Source organism: Zootermopsis nevadensis, unplaced genomic scaffold, assembly GCF_977971745.1.
Source record: "Zootermopsis nevadensis isolate Lab colony 2312 unplaced genomic scaffold, Znev_1.0 Znev_ptg000032l, whole genome shotgun sequence".
Lineage (NCBI taxonomy): Eukaryota > Metazoa > Arthropoda > Insecta > Blattodea > Termopsidae > Zootermopsis > Zootermopsis nevadensis.
Window position 1 is genome coordinate 1121274 of NW_028259164.1, and position 22646 is coordinate 1143919.

The following is a 22646-nucleotide window of genomic DNA, read 5'->3' on the forward strand; positions in this document are numbered from 1 at the left end:
ATAATAAATGTCAATATCGGTCTTCTCGGCAAAACACTACGATGACTTACAGGTAGACACCATCTTCAGCCTTGAAGATACAAACAGGATGTTTCACCGAAACGTTGGTTATCTACCTATAAGTCCACACGGCGTTTCTACCCACAAGACCAATATCGACGAAACAACTCTAAACTAGGCTGAATTATATAACTTTTAGCAATTTATTGCAAGTCTGCAATATAAATGGTACGATTAATGCAAATACTGTCTTATGAAATCACGTGCTAAATGTGGAAAACAGCTCGGCTATTTATTTAATGCTGAAATGAAGTTCAATTATTTTAGGATCATATTAACATGTCTCTGACACGCATATGTAAGGATTAAGGTCACATGCGTCATATAACGAGTAAGAATAACGATATTAACGGTCACTGACGTTAATTTCGCCATTCGTATGCCAACTTGTCCACGTGGCTAAGAGTTCTCCCGACACACAAACCCGGATTCGACTGCCATGCCAAAGAATAATTTATTGTGTTAAGACAAAAACTCTTTGGAAACTGAGTCCTTTTTAAGGACTTAATAGTCTCTCAACTGGCCAAGAATATTTCCCGAATTTTATGGAACCCAATGGTTCATTACAGTGTACACAACAGTCGGTCCACAAACCCCATCTTGAAAAATCATACATCTACGTCAACATCTCCCCAAGTGGTCTTTTCCCTTCAGGTGTTCCGACAAAAATTTAGTATGTATTTACCAACCCCTTCATGGTTTTAACATACTGTCCTAGAATTTCCTTGGAGGGACAAACAACACGATGATTTATGTTTTGAACAGGTAAACGCTGAACGAGTTTGTGTTACGTGATTGGATTCAGATGGAATGTGAAACACATATACATTTTGTTATATAACAAACCGGTCCCTGTCTGACGATAGGTCTCAGTCTTTGCAGATTTTTGTTTCACTAGAGACTTACTTACATTTCAACACGTTTTCAATTTACATATCTCCCTATCCATACCTACTATGACAGTTTGAAATATATGACTTTTGATTTAATCGTGGAAAAACGTCTCCATTACACGAATAATTTGGTCGTATGTGCGTAGTAATTCCAGGTCCGACTCCGTCGTACAATCACTACGTGCATAATGAATTTCTTTTATTTTCAACTGTTCATCTAAAGGTAAATGGTTATGTTTAAACGCTTGAGCAGACAGGAATCCCGAGACGCTATATTGCCAGTCATGTCACTGGTTTCAAAGACCAAGAACAAAGTATCTTGAGGCCTCCCCCCCCCCCCCCCAACCTCACGTCTTCTGGCGCGATTACCTTAAAAGGAGTCTTTGGTTTTTAAAGATAGGATTAGAATATTAAATTAGGTAGCATACGTCTCGTCTTTAAACAGAAAGCAGTGGGTTGTGACTGAACGGTTTACTATGTGCCTACGGTCAAAAGGTCTCTCATATTCATTATCAACTTAGAACCTAGAAAATAGTACCACAGATTCTCAGTTATTGAACAATCCGATCTATGAGGGAAATATTAAGAGAGTAGGTATATCAAAAATACCGCACACACGAGTTGGCTCCAACACAAATCAACATGGCCGAACAGTGGCGTTACTTTTTGATAAATTAGTCTTAATTTTAAATATATACGTAGGTATAACATACATTTATATGTCGCAGTCAACTTCAAAACTGCGTAGTGGCCACAAGTGAATTTGCTTAATATAAAGCAGTGGTATTCAACCTTTTTTTAGAGGGATTGGTTTATAAAATTAAGTGCTGTGTTCAAAATGTCCCATAGACCAGTGGTATTCAACCTTTTTTGTTCTCGTACCCCCAGATACAATTTCTCTTCAACTTTGTACCCCCAAAGTTGTTGGTGTATAATTCAAGTGATTCATAGTATATAATCTACATTTAAAATAAATTAAATAAATTACATTACTGATTATTCAGTGTTTATCATAAAATAATATATATATTTTAAATTTCACGTACCCCCTAAGATGTCTTCGCGTACTCCCGGGAGTACGCGTACCCCAGGTTGAATACCACTGATATAAAACAAAGTAGTAAGGAGAATCAGATCGAGTGTTGTATGATCTTACGAGGTGTAAAGATTAGTTTTTGTTCCCTTGACAGTTCCACAGTCGTTGCTAAGTTACGAGCTTTTCAATAGGCACCCATAAACAGAGCTTCATATAAAACTTGTACGTGAATCGTACCAAATTAAAAAGGACAACAGTTCACTTGTTGCCAAAAATTTAAGTAGGTTGCATGCATAAGTACTTCGCAGGAAGTAATATTTTTCTTTTGTTCCATACCACTGGCGTTTGCACAAATCTTTTGTGAGATACGGAACGGAGTGGACACTCCCAGAAATATGTACCCATGAGGATAGAAAAGGTATAGGATGGTGGAAAATGGGCAGGTCACTTTCGAGATTAACGGGTGTTAGGGGGGTAATGATCGCCACGGTGGTCTAGCGGTTAGAACGCTGGCCTAGTAATCCCGGGGTCTCGGGTTAGATTCCCGGCGGTGCCCGAATTTATAACTTGTGTTGGGCAAGGCCGTGGTCTAGGCAACACGGAGTTTTCCTCCGGGGGCTTCCCCGGTTTCTCCGTGGCATCCCAACAATTACTCCATTCACACACAGAAGAAGGCAATGGCAAACCACTTCTGGATCATCTGCCAAGAACGTATATGAACAGGTCCCAGTCCGATAAAAGGATGGAAGGATCCTGTTCATATGGACCTGTCGTCAGACAGAACACTAATAATAATAATAGGGGGGTAATACAGATTAGGGGGTGTGTCCATCATGCAGCCCAGAAAAAAAATGAAGGAATCACATGCTGAGACGCGATGGAATTAGAAGTTGGATATATCAGTTGGTAGACAAAAGATTTACGAGAATTGATACAGACACCAGAATTATAAGATATTTGAAACTTTTAGAAAATTGAGCTATAGTTAAGCAAATATAAAGAAAAATGGGGAAGGTATGTTAATAAATATGAGGATGAGACAGTTACAAATTGGAGGAGTAGCAAAAATGGAAGAGATAGGATGTAGTCTGTAAATAGAAACAGAGACTGATGATGGAGGCAGCAAGGACCTCCGAAACGTCGGTAAACTACTACCAGGCTACACGGCGCAACAATCCAGAAGACAGCCATCTTCAGACTCACCGCCGTGAACACCTCAAATCGTAAAGAGTGTGGAGATGAATGTAAACACAGGCAGACCCGGACAATAAGACAGTAAATGTCAGTGTTGATGTTACAAGCGACTTATTTAAAAATGTTACAGCAGAAGGTGGCAACTTCTTCCCATCTAAAAGCTTTACGTGTTGGAAAACAATGAACGCTAGAGTGACCTCCAAAAGGCAACATATTCATGCCGAGTTTTAAGTACTTCGCCAGTTGCACCAATGTCATCTGTGCGCTGCAGATATGTGTTCGACGGACACGAGCACAGGACCTCAATGGCATGAAGCTCATAATGATAAGGCAGGAGACAGATAACACGGCGAGAAATAAGTTCGAGGGTACTTCCCCTGGACTGCAATGTGATAGCGTTCTTCATCATGAACAGACCACACACGGTTCTTACCACCGGAAACGACTAAACACGATCTGCCCTTCAGACCGAATGCCTTAAGCGCCCGGCACAAACCGAAGAACCAGCAGCTGGAATTGCCCATTTAAATTCTCAACGCAGTCAAACCACGGAACAAGATTTTGGTCGAGGATTGTTAACCTCATAGGTTATCCGAACGATGCTTACTATGCAGAAACAAAATTATTCAAAACTATATATAAAAATAGTAAATCTGTCCCACTATACGCCATGTAGGCGCTTGGGGGGAGAGTTGTATAGCTCCTACTCATTCTTAACTTCGTCACTAGACTTAGGTGAGTGGACACTGTTCCATCTAAAGCAGAGTTTAAATCATGATAAAATATTTCAACCCGACTACGTTTTGTCTGATTCCTCATACTCTACAGCAGAATTTTTACATTTACATCGGCATTGTAGTTGTATTGTATACGTATTATCATTTTCCACACACACGTGGCCTGTAATATGAAGGATCTGTGGTATATAAATAAAATATATTATATTCCATACAATTCTAACCAGAAAATAACATAAAGTAGATTCCGGTTAATTTGGGACAAATCTTAAATAACAAAACTTTTTAACTCTTTACGTAGAACTTCGCATAACTGGGCCAAAGTGTTCTAGTCCCGATGTGTCCCAGTTAACCGGAATCCACTGTACCGAAATATTTGAGTGATGTGTGACGTAACTCCATCACATGACGTAAGATTCAGGCTGTTACCGACCTCCGCTATCTTTATCCGAGCTGCTATCAGCTGTTACGAATCTAACCCAAGTTTTTCGTTTATCCAATTTAACATCGTCACATAACTTTCGAATCGCCTTCTTACATAAATAATAAAATGTACTTAGTTACTAACATAACGACGAACGACTATAAAATTTGGAATTCAAGTCATCCAAGATATGTTCGAACACACTCTCATTCAATAACATGTTTTATCGGAATCTATGCCGAGTGGCGCTACAGTTCACGAGACAGAATGCCCCATTTAATGTCAACCATCTGACGATTAAAAATACTGGTATTGTAGCCTTAACGCACTAGTTAATTATATTATTATTTAGTGTTCTGTCTGACGACAGGTCCATATGAACAGGATCCTTCCATCCTTTTCTCGGACTGGGACCTGTTCACATACGTTCTTGGCAGATGATCCAGAAGTGGTTTGCCATTGCCTTCTTCTGTGTGTGAATGGAGTAATTGTTGGGATGCCACGGAGGAAAACTCCGTGTTGCCTAGACCACGGCCTTGCCCAACACAAGTTATAAATTCGGGCACCGCCGGGAATCGAACCCGAGACCCCAGGATTACAAGGCCAGGGTTCTAACCGCTAGACCACCGCGGTGTACTAGTTAATATGAATGCAAAAATCACTAAAAATTCATTTTACGCCAAAACCTACGCAATACTAACAACATTTAAAAGTGTGCAAAAGGGGCAATTCAGCTTCGGACTGAACGACCGGGTACAATTCCCAGCAGGGTCTGCCCTGGAGCCAACCATCCTCGCGGCCGAGGCGTGACGCAAACCAGTCGCCCCCACGTAGTACCGAGGTCAAGAACGAGAAGGAGCTTAGCCTCTGATGATGAGGACGTAAGACTGGGCAAAGCAAACATTGTTTGGAAATACACATCCAACACAAAAACATGGGATCCCAAACATTATGCACAAAGTGGGTCTCTGTAACACTGTATTCCTGTATAATACAGTAAGACATTAATGACGTAACCAATTACCTCAAGTAATATAATTAAAAACTACTGGACCATTCACTTTTTAAAGAGGAGAATAAGAGAGTTCCCAAACGAGAAAGATAAGTTCAGAGAATCTTTAACAAAGGCGACATAGAGACAGCAACCCCCCCGACCAACCCCACCACCAGCCAGCATCCTTGTGAACCACAGCTAAAGAATGAGCCCCAGGAAACCCCAGATGCCCCTCCCTAATTCACTCTTCCCTCGATGATGGGATGCTGGAACAAGGCGCAGCGGCGATGTTGCCACATCGATAATCAAACAAGGGGTCTGTTACTGTGAATCCGAGAAGTGAATTGAGCACTATCCAAAAGCCAAGTTCATTGGAGCTTAATTAACCTGCTAAACACTAGCATGTCGCGGTAACGAATCATATGCACCATTAAAAGTTTGCATTGCGCTTACAGGTGTTGCAATATACAAATATAGGTAAGATCTGCGCAGACAGGTTGGGTCGTGACTTGGCAACGTTTGGCAACACTGTAGCGTACTTCCTTTTATTTCATTCTCTTCCCCTCCCTCTCTTCTCGCTCCGTTGCATGGATGAAGCTGTGAAACGGTGAACAGGGAACGGCTCGTGGGAGGGAGCGGGGGGAATGTTGCGTGTTCATGTAACACGTCATCAGGCCTTGAACTCCATTTCAATTTTCAACCCGGTCAACGGAAAGGAGAAGAGAGAGAGAGACAGACAAACCTGCGCAGTTGCCATGTTGCTCATTGTAGTACATATATATATATATAAAGGATAAAGTTAACGTAAAAAAAAATTCAAAATTAAATTCAGACATTCACATTCACAGTTTTGAATCTGATGTATAATAAACATTCAAATGCTGAAATATGCGCTCTTTCCAAATTAAACAATGAAACTGTAATCACCAACGTGATAAAAAAAAATTACCGCGGACTTAAAATTCAAAATATCAAATGTAACTTTCGTATTTCCTTCACATTCATCGGAATTTAAAGCACGCTGATTGGGGAGGAGGAGTTCGGCCATTCCAGTGTTACAAGTTAAATTGGTTCCTTTTTTTAAATACGTCAATTTTAAATCCAATGGCATAACTAACTCAGTGGGGCAGAGAGTCCTTCCTGACAAGCTTACCAATTCAAAAAATTAAGTCCCTTGGGCAACCTGAAGGTTCTTAACAGTATTCATAAAAGCCAGCCACTGGAACGTATTCTGAGTCAGATAAATCTAGTCCTCGTCGCCATACACTATTTTATTCAAGATCCATTCCAATATGATCTTCACGTTTATATCTCGGTCTCTCAAACAATTTTGTATACTCCACCTATATTGCTGGCTTTTATATGATCGTCCTAATACTAACTCCCTGGTAGCTTAAACCCGCAGGTTCAACACCAACAGCAAATGGAATCCATTGGCTGGCAAACTAGAAAGTCATGAAAGCAAGCAAACAAATAAGTTTGCACCCAACAACCCATGAAATAAGCAAATGGCTTTCAACCAAGAACGCAAACAAGGAAGGAACAAATCCAAAAAAAAAAAAAAAAAATCAATTAGGCCACAGGCCGGCAAACTTTCCACTGCCGCAGGCCGGTACTGACATCACATCTCTACCGAAGGCCGAGAGAAAAGTGTCGATAATGTCGTGGACAATAAACGAAACTATTGCCCTCGACAAACAGAAAAGCATAAAATGTCTACCCTTTTCATATCGGCAAACTTCTAAATCACGTGGCGGACAGCATAAAAATGTCGCGAGCCACATGTGACCCTAGAGCAGCAAGTTCCATACCCCTGAATTAGTGTAGGAGGCAATCAAGGGATGCTATGACGTCGCCCGAAGTCACGCCTTAAATTGTTCATAATTCTTATACAGCGTGAAAAATGACTGGAGTTATTTTGTTCTTAACAAAAAAGAACACCACGGCTTGAATCAGCGTTCTACGTGTCTGGAGTATGAAACATTATTGTACATTTTTCAAGTGTATGAAGTACAATGCTAGTTTATTCTAAAACGTATTTGATCTGCATCTGGCCATTGCGCGCCAGACACGAATTCCTGAATTTTCAATTCAATTCAATTCTTTATTATTTGTGTGCTGTATCAACAGCCAGATGGCCAATTACATCATAACATAACTGAAATTACCTCATGTATTAACTTTTACACGATATTCCTAACAGATCATAAAGTTTTTCGAATCATACTCTTCCAAAACATCTCACTTTGTATCTAATTCATTCACTATAATAGTAAAAGAAACCCGTAAATTGTGGAGAACGCCGTGACATATCGGCAACTTCTCCGACTTATCTCTAAAGCCGGCCAGTTTCAACAGCACTGACAAGGCGTATTGTAGTTTCCAAATCCGAATTGAGAAATTCTTCAGATAAGCTGTAAGCCACAAAACAAATCAAACTGACACATTATAATTCCTTTGTGCCATTTAAGAAACAATACATTACTAATCATCATTAACATAAACCAAAAATTTGTTCTGAAGAATATTATCAGTAAACATCCGTACTTAAGTTAACAAAGAAATTAAGGGTAGATTACGTTCAGTGAACGCTTCAACCAATTTAGAGCAATTACTTTTATCTTGTATTTTGTATGAGGGTAAAACTTGGTCGCTAAAGGCAAATTATTAAACAATTCCTTAAATATGGTAGAATGTTTTATTATCCAGACCACAAAATATCTATTTCAAATAAAATTATCTAAAAAGCAACTGCCATTAGACATGCTGCAAAAACGTTAAAATGTATCATATCTTAAGAAGTAAAAGAACATACGACAGATACATTCATATTGTGTACTATCACACTATATTTCTATGACTATAAAACAGTTCTGTACAAGTGTCGTTCCTCTTTTCATACACGCAGCTTACAAATATATTCCTGTATTTTTATATTACTTGTACTTCACTAGTCAAACCGGTCTCAGTTATGAATAGTTCAAGGAATCCGTTCCAGCAAAAACAACTACGAAAACCTGTCGCGAGTCGGCAGTTAGTACAGTCCGTCTGAGCAGAGAAATGACTCGACCTTGTAGCCGTGACGTCATGCTAAATTCTGTCCTAAAGACACTGCTTCTTTCTCAAAATGTTTCGAGCAATATGAATGATATTTGAAACTATGGGTGAGTTACCAGTGACCCGACTAACAGACTTAAACTGTAAAATACTTAAGATATAAGAATGAGATCAAACACTTGAGAGCTGAAAGAGTAACGACGAAGTGAGAGTCAGCCAATGTTTTATACCGCATATTCGAATGGCTGCTCGTCTGCGCAGATGATAACTTCTGTTTGAAGATGGAGTCAATTCTCCGTTCAGACAGACAGTAGTTAACTAAATAAAATGTCCTGAAAAGGTCGCGGGACTAACAGAAAAACATAACTAGCACGATGTCCTAATATCGCAAAACACGCAAAGCTGTAAGTGCAGACATAACCACGTAACAAACTGAATAAAAAGTATAACAAGAAAGCCTAATTCTACCTCCGAGATTAAAAACCCGAATGGATTTCACAGACAACTTGAACACTCAAATAATTTAATATCTTAATAAACATCTAATGAAATCGGTCATACAACTTATAATCTTCTCCATTTCACTTCAGCATGGTTTTTAAACCCGGAGAAAAAATATATTTCTACTCTGGGTCAAACTTCCCATGCTTACGAACAACTGTAAAGCAATCACACGGATCCATGCGAATGTCATCTGTTTTAAATATGTATACAATTTAGCAGTAGCATCTATTAGTTCCGAACAATTAAAGAGAACCACCTGAAGATGACCAATTACGGTCGAACATGTAAAAAAGTGGATGTTAATGAAAGACTGAACTGTGTAGACCGACTATCACCCTAACGATATCCACGTATATTTTGACAAATTTTACAAAAAAAAAAAAAAATTCAGCTTGATACAATATTGCACGTAGTATAAACGTTGCTATTAACAACCAGATCCACACGAAGGGGGGGGGGGGGGGAAAGAAATTAGAATAAAATTGTGGCAGAGGTTTTGCTAATGTCAGATGTGGCCTGGGGGCTCGGCAAATAACAAGGACCGCAACATTCCTGCACGTCTGTGCTCTTGCCATCTTGCCAGCAACAGAAGAAAGTTTAGGGCAACTACAAGGCGTTGAAGAACTGGGACTATAGACCGAAAAGGCTGACAGAACGTTAAGACATCTAAGGCCTTGGTATTCAACCTTTTTTGTTCGCGTACCCCCAGATATAATTTCTCTTCAACTTTGTACCACTAAAGTTGTTGGTGTATAATTCAAGTTATACATAGTATATAATCTGCATCTAAAATAAATTAAATTACTGATTATTCAGTGTTTATCATAAAATAATATATATATTTTTAAAATTTCACGTACCCCCTAAGATGTCTTCGCGTACCTCCGGGGGTACGCGTACCCCAGGTTGAATACCACTGATCTAAGGCAGTAACTTTCAACAAACTGACATGTGCTCGAAGATCTATCTCCACTGTCTACCCAGGGGTTCTCAACCTTTTAAGGGGATGGCGGATTATAAATGACGATAATTTCTTGAGACTTCAAGCTAGTTTATTAAAAATGCTACAGATAAGAGACAATATTTCCTTTGTAATTCCGCGGATAATACCTTGAAACAGACTACGCTCAATTACCCTCAAATAGCTCCGAATAACCGGTCATAATAATCCTCACGCCTCATTCAACCTCTGCAGTTGATAAATGATCGTTAAAAAACCTATAAATAAATTTACACCACTGTCACTTTTCCTCATTCCTTTATATTGTGTTTATTGCATCTTTATTGGTTTAGTTTGATCCTGTCTGTAAATAGCGCTCGTATTTCCTTAATAGCATCAACCACTTGATCTTTGTAATGGTGAAGTGCGGTGTTTTCTTGGAGGTACGGACCGAAATCTTAAATATTATTTAGACGAGCTTCGGATCCAAAGTTACGTTCGCTGCGTCAGGCAGCTGAGCAACCAGACAGCAACCAGTTGGAGAACAGGTCACGAGGTATTGAAACCAAAGTGACCCACGTGATGCAGAGACTGATTTGCAAGAGTGTGGCCGTGAAGGAGCTGTTGAGTCGTGACTACGTTTCACGCTTGACCACAGAAAACGACATGAATATTCAGCAACCTGGCTCTGCGGAGGAGGACACGAGATTAACTGCGTGGTGCCTCGTTATGGTTTAGGCCCTATCTCAAGTTTCGAGGTAATATGGGTGGGTCCCATTTTCTTGAGAAAATTACATAATCACAGAATATTTAAGAATTCAGTCCGTGCAGCAAAGAAAACACAACACTTCGCCATTAGATGGATCAACTGGTCAGTTATAAGAAGGATTTGAGGTTGTCTTCTATGTTGTAGCGCCATGTAGTCTGGTAGAAGGTTTCGGCCCTGATGAAAGAGGCAGCAAGACCATCTGAAACATCAGTATCTTCCAGCAGACTATACGATGCTACAACGCAGAAAACAACTATCTTATTTGGTTAATTCTATTTAAGGAAATAAATCACAAAACAAAGTTGCCGATTATTAAAGCAGAGGTTTAACATTTTGTTAGTACATGGCTTTAGAGGTTAAAATCCTACTCTAGTAAGCTTGGTAATTGAGGTTCTCAGTAGAGATGGGCATTATTCTATCGGCATCTTTGCCTCAGAATTTCAGTTCTGAAGATGGAGACAGCATGTGCTACACACCTACAAATAAATTCATTAGGTGTCACAAGCCAGAAGATGAACATGGACGTCTTCATCGCCGTAAGATCCTCAAATGTCATTGCCATTTCTCTGTCGACTGCATTATTCTGTCCCTCACTGTGACATTATATGATACCCTCCATGTCCGATTCCTATTCTATTTGATGAAGTTTACAGTGTAACAGGGAAGTAGCCTGTCAACTCTCTTGTTAATAAGGCTGACCTCAGAAAGCATAGTACAAGGTTCGATAGTTCAGCGTTTTATCCTTTACGTATGTTACGAACTTGGATGAAAATTCGGTGACCCTGTTCTACTTTAAGCTACGTCTATTACTCCAACACTTGAACCATTATAAAATTACGAGTTCCAAATGAAATTCATATCATATTGTTGATGAAATGAAATATAAAAGAAGGAACCGTAGGCAAACATCTTGAATTATAGGAATACAATTTTGTGAAAGGGAGTGGTCGCTATAAAGAAATACGCTGAATCAGAGGAACGCCCAATAGTTGACGACCAGCCTTGTAGCATAGCCTTGAATCAAGTCACTGCTCCGTTATGCGTGATGCTGAAGTACTTAACCCTTTCTCTCGATATATAAAACTACACAATGCACAACAGGTTGCCTGTCAGCCTGATGGCCTTGTTATTTTCGTCACCATACTGTCAAGCAAAGTACTTTTCAAGCAACGGCGAACTCATAAGTAGACTGTAGACCCACGCAGAAAAAAAGAGATGAATAAAAAAATCCAACACCGTAAAAAACGTCAAACACGGTTTAAAACTGTTCATGTGAAATCCAACTAAATTTCATTGCCAAATCACACTCAGTAAGAGGTTGAGTGAGTACCATAATTTCAGATTAGAGTCGAAACTTATCATGCTTAAAATGCACATTACGTTAAGACTTAAACGAGCTGTTGTTTGATCCAAGATGGTAGGGTAACGATTAACTGCTTTTTTTTCCCCCTTGTAATTATTACTGTCTTCAGTTTACATATACTATAGAGTGCGAGAGGCAAAACGTAAATATTCTCATCACAAAAGATCTAATTAAGCCAACTATGACGATATTTACATTAGATTACACTGTGGTATATCATTATTAATTAAGGACACGCGTTACTACTGTTATATAACACACATCGCAACATAGAGGAACATCTCAAATTTGACAATGACGTAAATAAGTCGACAACTTTTTACGCTCTGTATCGCAATATCGAGGTTCGAATTTCTTCAGCCTAGAAGGCCGTACACTTAGGCTATGTTAATCAGCTTTTATCGGATATTATTCTATTTTGTTTCGTGACCTTGCCGAGTTTTTGCAGTCGAACACCGGGATAGTACTTCGAAATGAATTATGACCAATTCCTTCGTAATCCTCACCTACTCAAGATTAAAGATAATCTTCCGACCTCATCGACACCGTATATCTTCTGCAGATGAAACAGTGTCGTTAAATATAAGAATAAATCGTACTTGTGGGTTATCGGGACACATCGCTTTTAAAAATAGGTTAGGTTAGATTAGGTTAGGTTAGGATAGGATACCTTAGGTTAGGTTAGGTGAGAATAGGTTACCATAGGTTAGGTTAGGATAGGTTACCTTAGGTTAGGTTAGGTTAGGTTAATGTGTGTGGATAAATGACATATACTTGAAAGTTATTATATTTTATTTCAATAAATGACAACTAACCTAACCTAACCTATTTTTAAAGCGATGTGTCCCTAAAACCCACAAGTACCGAACAAATAATTCATAATCTCTGCCACTGACAGCAAACACTCCGTAGCCAAAACTTGTCTAGATTTACATAAGAATTCAGTCCGTACCGCAAAGAAAACACCGTACTTCGCCGTTACAAAGAACAACTGGTTAACGCTGTTTAAGGAAATAATAGCTGTTAATTCTAAAAAAACACACAAAACACATAAATACAAAATGAAGAGTAGCTGATTGTAGAAGCTGGTGACACACATAATCACCATTTGGGGTTTTAGGGTTAACGCTCTATCAAAAAGTTGGAAACGACAGCAAATTGTCAAAAATACTCTTGAACTTTTGCTCGCGGGTTCACACCGACTGCAATGCGTACTGTATTTAACACACCCTTTTCATTATTGAAAGTGTTACAGCACAGAAGAATAACGGTGACTCACAATGAGGTGAAGAGTGTCCAGTTCAGGGAAGGGGCGGATGGTTGATCATCAGTAGCAGTGAACGCATCAACCAAAACAAACATAACGCTATTCGCATTCATCACCGAACAACGCAGCGGGAGTGTCCATACAATTTACGAAGTGTCGATGTTGGTCTAGCAACGCTGTTCCTTATCCTGTTTTAAACACGCAACATGTTCGTGCTGCCTCCATCCTCATCGCCCTGATGATGGAAGCAGCACGTACCTCCGAAACGTTGGTTAACATCGACCAGACTACACAGCGCAACAACCCAGAAGACAGAAATCTTCATAGCGTAGATAACTTAGAAAGAATCGCCCTGATGACGGAGGCAGTATGACCTCTGAAACGTTGGTAAACATCGACCAGACTACACAGCGCAACAACCCAGAAGACAGAAATCTTCATACTCTGATGACGGAGGCAGTATGACCCCTGAAACGTTGGTAAACATCGACCAGACTACACAGCACAACAACCCAGAAGACAGAAATCTTCATAGCGTAGATAACTTAGAAAGAATCGCCCTGATGACGGAGGCAGTATGACCTCTGAAACGTTAGTTAACATCGACCAGACTACACAGTGCAACAACCCAGAAGACAGAAATCTTCATAGCGTAGATAACTTAGAAAGAATCGCCCTGATGACGGAGGCAGTATGACCTCTGAAACGTCGGTAAACATCGACCAGTCTACACAGTGCAACAACCCAGAAGACAGAAATCTTCATAGCGTAGATAACTTAGAAAGAATCGCCCTGATGACGGAGGCAGTATGACCTCTGAAACGTCGGTAAACATCGACCAGACTACACAGCGCAACAACCCAGAAGACAGAAATCTTCATAGCGTAGATAACTTAGAAAGAATCGCCCTGATGACGGAGGCAGTATGACCTCTGAAACGTTGGTAAACATCGACCAGTCTACACAGTGCAACAACCCAGAAGACAGAAATCTTCATAGCGTAGATAACTTAGAAAGAATCGCCCTGATGACGGAGGCAGTATGACCTCTGAAACGTCGGTAAACATCGACCAGACTACACAGCGCAACAACCCAGAAGACAGAAATCTTCTTCTAAGATACTCATACCATTCTATGTTTCACCTCAGAGGGCACGGGGAAAGAATATGACCGCGGATACTTCTTTAAGGGAACATAACCTACAACTCCTGGAATCTGTGGTCTGCGAGGAGCCCGTGCTGGCGTGCCTTGCATGAGCGGTTCCGCGTTTGCTATTATGTAACCTAAGAGATAAAAATTTCCCACAGTACGCGGATCAACCTGGCAACCGATATTTGAACAACCACAGATAAGACGTAACCTAAGTGAACTTGAAGCTTATCTCTGACGCCAACTCCCATATTCCACAAATAAAATTCATGATTATCTCTGAGGGTGGGTCACGGAAAGAGTGGTAAAACACCTGTGGCCCTCTTACACACAACAGCGGTAGTCAAAATTTCACGACGCATTTGATTTCCAGTCTTTTAAAATGCAATACACATTCAAAGGTCGAATTAAATTATAAAATATAGCTATGTTCTGAGATGTACAGTGTAGTTTTGTGAGACTGACAGACGTTTCAGAGGTGCTTACTATCATAGAAATACGTAAAATAGCAAAGTCCGCTATTTGACAATATTTGTACCTTAAATTGGAGCATAGTTCACTACTCTTAATAAACAGATTATTTTCGTAACAATTGCTTAAAATTAACACCACCACCACCAATAACATCAGTGTCAAAAGTTACAATAAAAACACAGCGGGCTGTTTTGTTCATTATCAGCAGAGGAGCAGCAGAGACTTTTATTTTATCAATTTTAGAAGCTATTTAAGTAACTTGACTGGATTGTAATCTCCGTTACATTCCAGTTCTATCACCTAAAGATTGTGGCAACTTAATCATAGAACAAACACCAACCAAAACTCGTGTTCAACACGAAAAACTATCACTTAGGTACTCAGAACACTGACTTCTCAAACCTCAAATTGCATTAACTTACGTAGATAATTAGACATGAATAAAGCAGGTGTTACATATATTTACCATTGCTCTTTTAGGGTTAACTAAGAGACGCCTTAAAGAAAAACCTTAAAATTCAGTATGCCACATATTAAAAGAAAAACCTAATCTAAACATAATTAAATATTCAGTCCGTACCGCAAAGTAAACACAACTCTTCACCGTTAAAAAGATTAATTTACTAATGCTATTTAGGGAAATAATCGCTATTTATCGGTAAATGAAGAGTTACTTAATATCGAACAGTGTGGTACATATGCGTACCAGTGGGCTTTAAAGGGTGTTTTGAACTAAAAATTACTTGTCCGAAATCCGTCACTATTTTTAAGCCATAACAAGCCATGCTATATATTTTTTTATTTAATTTTACTTCTGTCATCATTTAAACAGACGTATTTAAAATCGATCAACGAGACCGATGATCTATAGTTTCCTGAAACGACTACAGAGTTATAAAATCTTTACACAGCACTACAACAGAGAAAGACAGACAAGCACATACCAAACTTGGCACACCTTATGTTTGAAGAAGGATGAAAATACATCCACTTTATCTGAATATAAGCAGCCACGCCAATGCGATGCTGTCGTAAGGGGAAACTACACACAGAGCTTGTTTGTCAAGAATTTATCAATGCACAAAACAGTCCTACGGTGTCTCGGGGTGAAATTCACTGAACAGGGCAAAGGGCTTCGTTCTCTAAACACAATTACAGGCGACTTATTTTAACAAGATTGGAAAAGTGTACTCTTGGGAGTACACTGAAATTCCAAAGGTGTTATTTACGTCACCAATGTAACTGTTGCTCCAAAGTGATAAAAGTCACATCAGAGAGACAAGGACGGGGGCCTACAAGATCATGTATGCGTTATTCGTCTTTCCCACCTCAACTCTCTTATTTGATCGTCATGATATCTGGCGAGAGTATAAAATGTTTTTATCTGCATTATTCTACATGTAAAGAATGTATAAAAATGCAATGTGTAGACTACAAAATGTTGAAATACATGCTATTTGGTTGATAATTTTTTAAACCACTATTTTACATTACATTAATCGTATCACATTCATTAATTAAGCAAATATAAGTAATTATTCTAATTTGTATACGCTGCTTTATTAGACTTTTCAGTAAAAATGTGTTTTCGGTTTTTTCCCGTCATCCTTAACAGGTAACCTTCTAGTAATTTGCCAAAAACTATCAAATTAGTGTTGTGTATACATAAATATATGCAACGAATCTTAACTGAACAGCTTATCTCAGTCACACCTGCGCAAAGATGCAATTTTAACTACAACTTTAAGCATAAAGAAATTACACAATTCGGGTTATTTTGAGGAAATCTGTTCTGACATCTCAAGGTTTGCGTAGGAAAAGCACAGAATGAAATTAAAGAAATGTTAAACATAAATTTAAATAAATACGTTTTTAGAACGTGCGAGGAATGTCGAAGTACTGACACTTGGCGTCCGAGAGATACGCTTGTTGGCAGTATGACGTAAATGAACAAAAAGAACGTATCTGAAGAGAGTGTGCTGATAAAGCAGTAGATTTCTTAGAGAGATGATTACAGTAGCAAAGCTAACAGACAAACGACCTGTCACAACTGACGAAAGACCACACTGGCAATATCTCAAACCTTACTTACAAACAACACTTCATCACAATCAAAGTAATTAACTCCATGGAACAGAGTCATTCAAGAGTAGCCAAGAGTCATGCTGGTCCAGAATTCCCTCGAAGGTTCGTTACCGTGTTCACAAAAGCCTAAGTCACACAAATATAGTCAAAATATTCCCACCCCATTTGTTTAAAATTCATTTTAATATTATCCTCCTAAGAATTACGAAGCTGTTGTTCATCTTGGCAATAACAAAACCAGTATGTTGCGTCTAGAAGCTGACATATGTGTGGGACTTCGAAAAAAAAATATACCGGTTAGACTCTCACATGTACACGTACAGACCCATAGAATCAACACAAAATGGAACAGCTACTACTTGCAGATTATTAATTATCAAACGATAATAAATCTCAAGTTTAAATCGGTCATCTTAGACATCGGGTCGATTTACCTTCGGTATCGATTGGTTGTATGCCACGGTGGTCTAGCGGTTAGAACGCTGGCCTTGTAATCCTGGGGTCTCGGGTTCGATTCCCGGCGGTGCCCGAATTTATAACTTGTGTTGGGCAAGGCCGTGGTCTAGGCTACACGGAGTTTTCCTCCGGGGGCTTCCCCGGTTTCTCCGTGGCATCCCAACAATTACTCCATTCACACACAGAAGAAGGCAATGGCAAACCACTTCTGGATCATCTGCCAAGAACGTATATGAACAGGTCCCAGTCCGAGAAAAGGATGGAAGGATCCTGTTCATATGGACCTGTCGTCAGACAGAACACTAAATAAATAAAATCGATTGGTTAAATGTTCGTGCTAGTGCCAGAATCGGTCTGGATTCGATGCCAAACAGAAGATCCACGACGCCACCGGGGTTCGAACGTCACTTGTCCGTCTGGAGGCAGGGGATTGATATAAAAATGTTTGTAAGGTCTAAACGGTGTGACCTCAATCGTTAGAAATAATGTCTTGCTATTTATTAGCCTCATATTTCTTTAAGCTTTAAAAATACAACCCATATTTTCTCTTAACTTACGTCCCAATTAGTTCGACGTCGAACAGAAAAGAAGTGATTCTCCTTATTCGCGCTGTCTAAATTTCCCTTAGCCCAGCTAATCCCACGAAGGCAGAATTTATGAATCCTCTTGTACATGAGCCGGGGAAAGCAGTGAACTAATGAGTATTGCTGCAGTCTAGTCACGTGGCTCTTGAATAAAGCTGTTAGTATTCCAGTCAGACAGTCATCTTTAGTGACCATCACCACCTCCACCATGGACCGAACTCTTTTCAAACTCTTGGGAGTTCTGGCCTCAACGAAAGGCTTACCGAAACGCTCGCCAGCAAAGTGCTCGTATATTGTGATAATCACGTGACCAGAAACAGAAATGCTTTAAATTTCACCGGTTCTCTCTGTCTACTGCAGGGATTGCCAACTCGAGGCCCGCGAGCCGCGTGCGGCGTGCGGCCCGCCTATGTGGTAGTTACCTGACATCAGAAAGCAAGTACGTTTACGTCGCTAGCAATATCTGTGAACAACTGTCCAGCTTAAGGGAGAACGTCAAATGAAATCAATCACTAGCAGGGATGCATACGAGTCACAAAGAAAGAGAGATGCTGGAAGTTATTCAATCGTGAGCAGTGTCAAACATCTCACTAATATCTTATCTTGTTAGAGAATACTACTGAGTATTTCTATAACATGCCTGCATTAGAATAATGCAGATAAAAACATTTTATACTCTCGCCAGATATCATGACGATCAAATCAGAGACTTGAGGTGACATACAAAATTTTGGTCGTCAAACCTGAAGGGAAAACACGACAAGAACACATAACTGTACATGCGAGTATACTATTAAAAAAGGAACTTAAATAAATACGCTGATAGGGCGTAGACTTTATTGGCTGAGTACAGGACCCAGTGGCGGTCTCTTGTTAAAGCTCTAATTCGCCTTCGGGTACCATAAAAGCGAGGAATTTGAACAGCCGGGCCACTATTAGTTTCTCAAGGACTCTGCTCCATGGAGTTCGGTACATGACAATGTTTTAATTACCTTATTTCCATACCATGTTTAATAAAAGTCGACCGACTGGTTCAAACATTACGTGACACGCGTATAAAGACACGCAAACGACGAGAATTAAAAATAATTTGTGTTATATAAAAAGCCAGTTTGCTTGGCATTTTTATATACGCTTGCTTACGCTCAGAGATGAAAAAATTGAAAATGGGAGCGGAGCTGAGGGAAAACGGTAAAATTACGTAACACGAAGTCTGCATCTTCTCTGCTTATTATTAAATCTTGATGACGAGGTCTCAGAAAGCCGACAATAAAACAATGCGACAGAGGAATCATCTTGTAACCTTTCAGCTATTTTTATATTATTTGTTTTCATATTACCATTTGTAAAGGATTACTGGAACTTTAAAATTCAAATCACGAACGATATGTTATAGGCTTAAAACCCCTTCAGATGATGTAATTTTACTTGCTGCACCATCTGGTGTGAGAATATTAAATTACATGATAGTTCAGCAATACGACCTTCCGTGCCATCTAGACAACGACGCGGGAACCAAAGAAGAACAGACAACATAAGAAATGCACTACGGCGGTATCTTTCGGCAAATGATATGGGATTTGTTGCACAAAAGTAGCAAAATTCTTTGGAAAAATTAAAAATAACACAATGATAAATTCCTTTAGGCGCGAATGATACTACCTTACTTACATAAACTTCATGCACCCTGAACATGCGCCTCCTTAGCTCAGTGGCAGAGCACTGGTCTCGTAAACCAGGGGTCGTGAGTTCAAACCTCACAGGAGGCAAAGTCCGAATTTTTTTTTTTCCAAATACCATTGGACTGTGCACATAATTCTGCATTGTCCTTTAAATCCTTTTACACTGTTATTCGAAATGCACTCTATATAAAACAACTTCGAAATGTCGGAAACAAAGTCGAACATTTCACGTGCATTTGCAAGATACTGCCAGATTTCCTCTCGCATTCTTTATAAGAAAAACTCGCACAATAACAAGAATTTCTACAGTAAAATCTATCGGAAGAAATAAACACATTTTGGTCCGAATCCATCATACAATTCCTTACATGACAAGTTCGAAACAAATTTCGTCAGAGTGAAAATGAAGTTCTCCACTTACTTAATGCACATGGTCTGACTGTCGGCAGGGTTGCAAACCCAAGTTCAAAATGGAACTTCGATAACGTTAATAATTTTTAAGAACCTGGAAATAACACTTTGACAAAACGTGTCCAAAAATACTGAACACGTTAAATTAAACAATAATGCGACAGATTTGTGACAGCGGAAATTCTTTGTCTTAAATCACCGCCATTTCTACACGGACAACCGATCTCTAATTACAACACGACAAGCTCTTTCGAGGATTAGCCTACGGATCTGATGATAATGGTGACAATAACACGTTAACTGAGTAATAACTCCGGAAATATAGTAGTTTGGCAGAACATATCTACTTAGGTCCATAACGGAGCCACTGTTGGGGTAAGCGTACCCGAAGACATCTTAGGGGGTACGTGAAATTTTTAAAAAAATATTATTTTATGATAAACACTGAATAATCAGTAATGTAATTTATTTAATTTATTTTAGATGTAGATTATATACTATGTATTACTTGAATTATACACCAACAACTTTGGGGGTACAAAGTTGAAGAGAAATTATATCTGGGGGTACGCGAAGACATCTTAGGGGGTACGTGAAATTTAATATATATATATTATTTTATGATAAACACTGAATAATCAGTAATGTAATTTATTTAATTTATTTTAGATGTAGATTATATACTCTGTATAACTTGAAATATACACCAACAACTTTGGGGGTACAAAGTCGGAGAGAAATTATATCTGGGGGTACGCGAACTAAAAAGGTTGAATACCACTGTTTTAAGGAATATAACAAGAAACTACGGACGAAAAATATGTTAGACGGCCAAACTTCTCTCTCACCCCCCACCCCCCTGACCATTAAGTACGAGAATATAAAGTAACATGGATCAAAACACTCTCTTATAACCAAATAAACGCCAAAAACCTAAAACCTCACAAAAGATGCACTACAGCAGAACTAAATAAACCTTCCTATATAAAAATATTCGCCCTGACATCTCCATCGAACTAACGAAACAAGGACGTTTAGTGTCTGTGGCTTCGTGCTGAATCATACAATGGTCAGATAAGGGGACGTGCCATGACAATCTCAAAGGTAATTAGTAGACACACAGCTCTACCCCTTCTATCGAAAGCCGACAGTTTTTATAAACCGTATACTAGGAATTACGGAGAGAAACTGGCGGTTAGAACGCTGGCCTTGTAATCCTGGGGTCTCTCGGGTTCGATTCCCGGCGGTTCCCGAATTTATAACTTGTGTTGGGCAAGGCCGTGGTCTAGGCAACACGGAGTTTTCCTCCGGGGGCTTCCCCGGTTTCTCCGTGGCATCCCAACAATTACTCCATTCACACACAGAAGAAGGCAATGGCAAACCACTTCTGGATCATCTGCCAAGAACGTATATGAACAGGTCCCAGTCCGAGAAAAGGATGCAAGGATCCTGTTCATATGGACCTGTCGTCAGACAGAACACTAAATAATAATAAGATGAGGTGGTCTAGCGGTTAGAACGCTGGCCTTGTAATCCTGGGGTCTCTCGGGTTCGATTCCCGGCGGTGCCCGAATTTATAACTTGTGTTGGGCAAGGCCGTGGTCTAGGCAACACGGAGTTTTCCTCCGTGGCATCCCAACAATTACTCCATTCACACACAGAAGAAGGCAATGGCAAACCACTTCTGGATCATCTGCCAAGAACGTATATGAACAGGTCCCAGTCCGAGAAAAGGATGGAAGGATCCTGTTCATATGGACCTGTCGTAAGACAGAACACTAAATAATAATAATAACAACAAATATCGTGAAGTAACGATGTTTGCTTTCAGGTTAAGGATGACACAGTTATTTTATAAATTACGGACAGAAGAAAATGAAATACCCACAACATAATTATCTTTCGCAAGACCTGAATCAAATTCATCATGACTTGTAAATTCTTGTATATTTCTGTCTGTAAATGTCCGTCGATAACGATCTTGTGTGATCGACAAATTGATGCCTCTGTGCCTTTGGTTCGACTCTGCGATGCTTCAGAAAAGACAAAGGATTAGAGCAGAAGTATCACGAGCCGAATTTTACACTAAAGTGAAATGAGACTTAAAGAAAGAAAAACCCCCAACATAAATTAAGGACATTAAAATGTAAAGGGAAGAGGTTCTTAAAAGACCGAGTAAATTTAAATATATAAAACAAAATTATTCTTTAAATATCCATAACCAATTTATTAAAATTATTCCCTTTGCTATGTGTTAATATTAATGCATGGGATTTTTTTGTGGGGGGGCGCCAGTCGGGAAAACATTTTCCTCCCAGGATATCCGCTCCGAGATTGACTGGATCCAGAACCTAATGCCTAAAATATTGACACACTTTATGTCCGTTGACGGCTTGATCGTGTAAAGCTATTTCCTGGCTTCCGGCCCACAGTACTGGAAGGGATTTTCCAGTGAACTGCACTTTTTCATTTTAAAAATAAATCGACCTATTTATTTAGCGCACTGTAGATCTTCCGGGTTTTCGTAAGTATTTTATTACTACGCAAACTGTGACAGGTGAAGCGAC

The 22646-nt window shown here is 39.4% G+C and overlaps 1 protein-coding gene and 1 non-coding gene across 2 annotated transcripts in view; one reads left to right on the top strand and one right to left on the bottom strand.

Annotated features, from left to right (window-relative positions):
• The window catches only part of LOC110831677 (uncharacterized), a 170703-nt gene that overhangs the window by 131293 nt on the left and 16764 nt on the right, over positions 1–22646 (bottom strand). The gene's annotated exons all lie outside the window — the stretch shown is intronic.
• On the top strand, positions 19684–19755 carry TRNAT-CGU (transfer RNA threonine (anticodon CGU)). Its single transcript has one exon. It is a non-coding gene; the product is annotated as a tRNA-Thr (tRNA).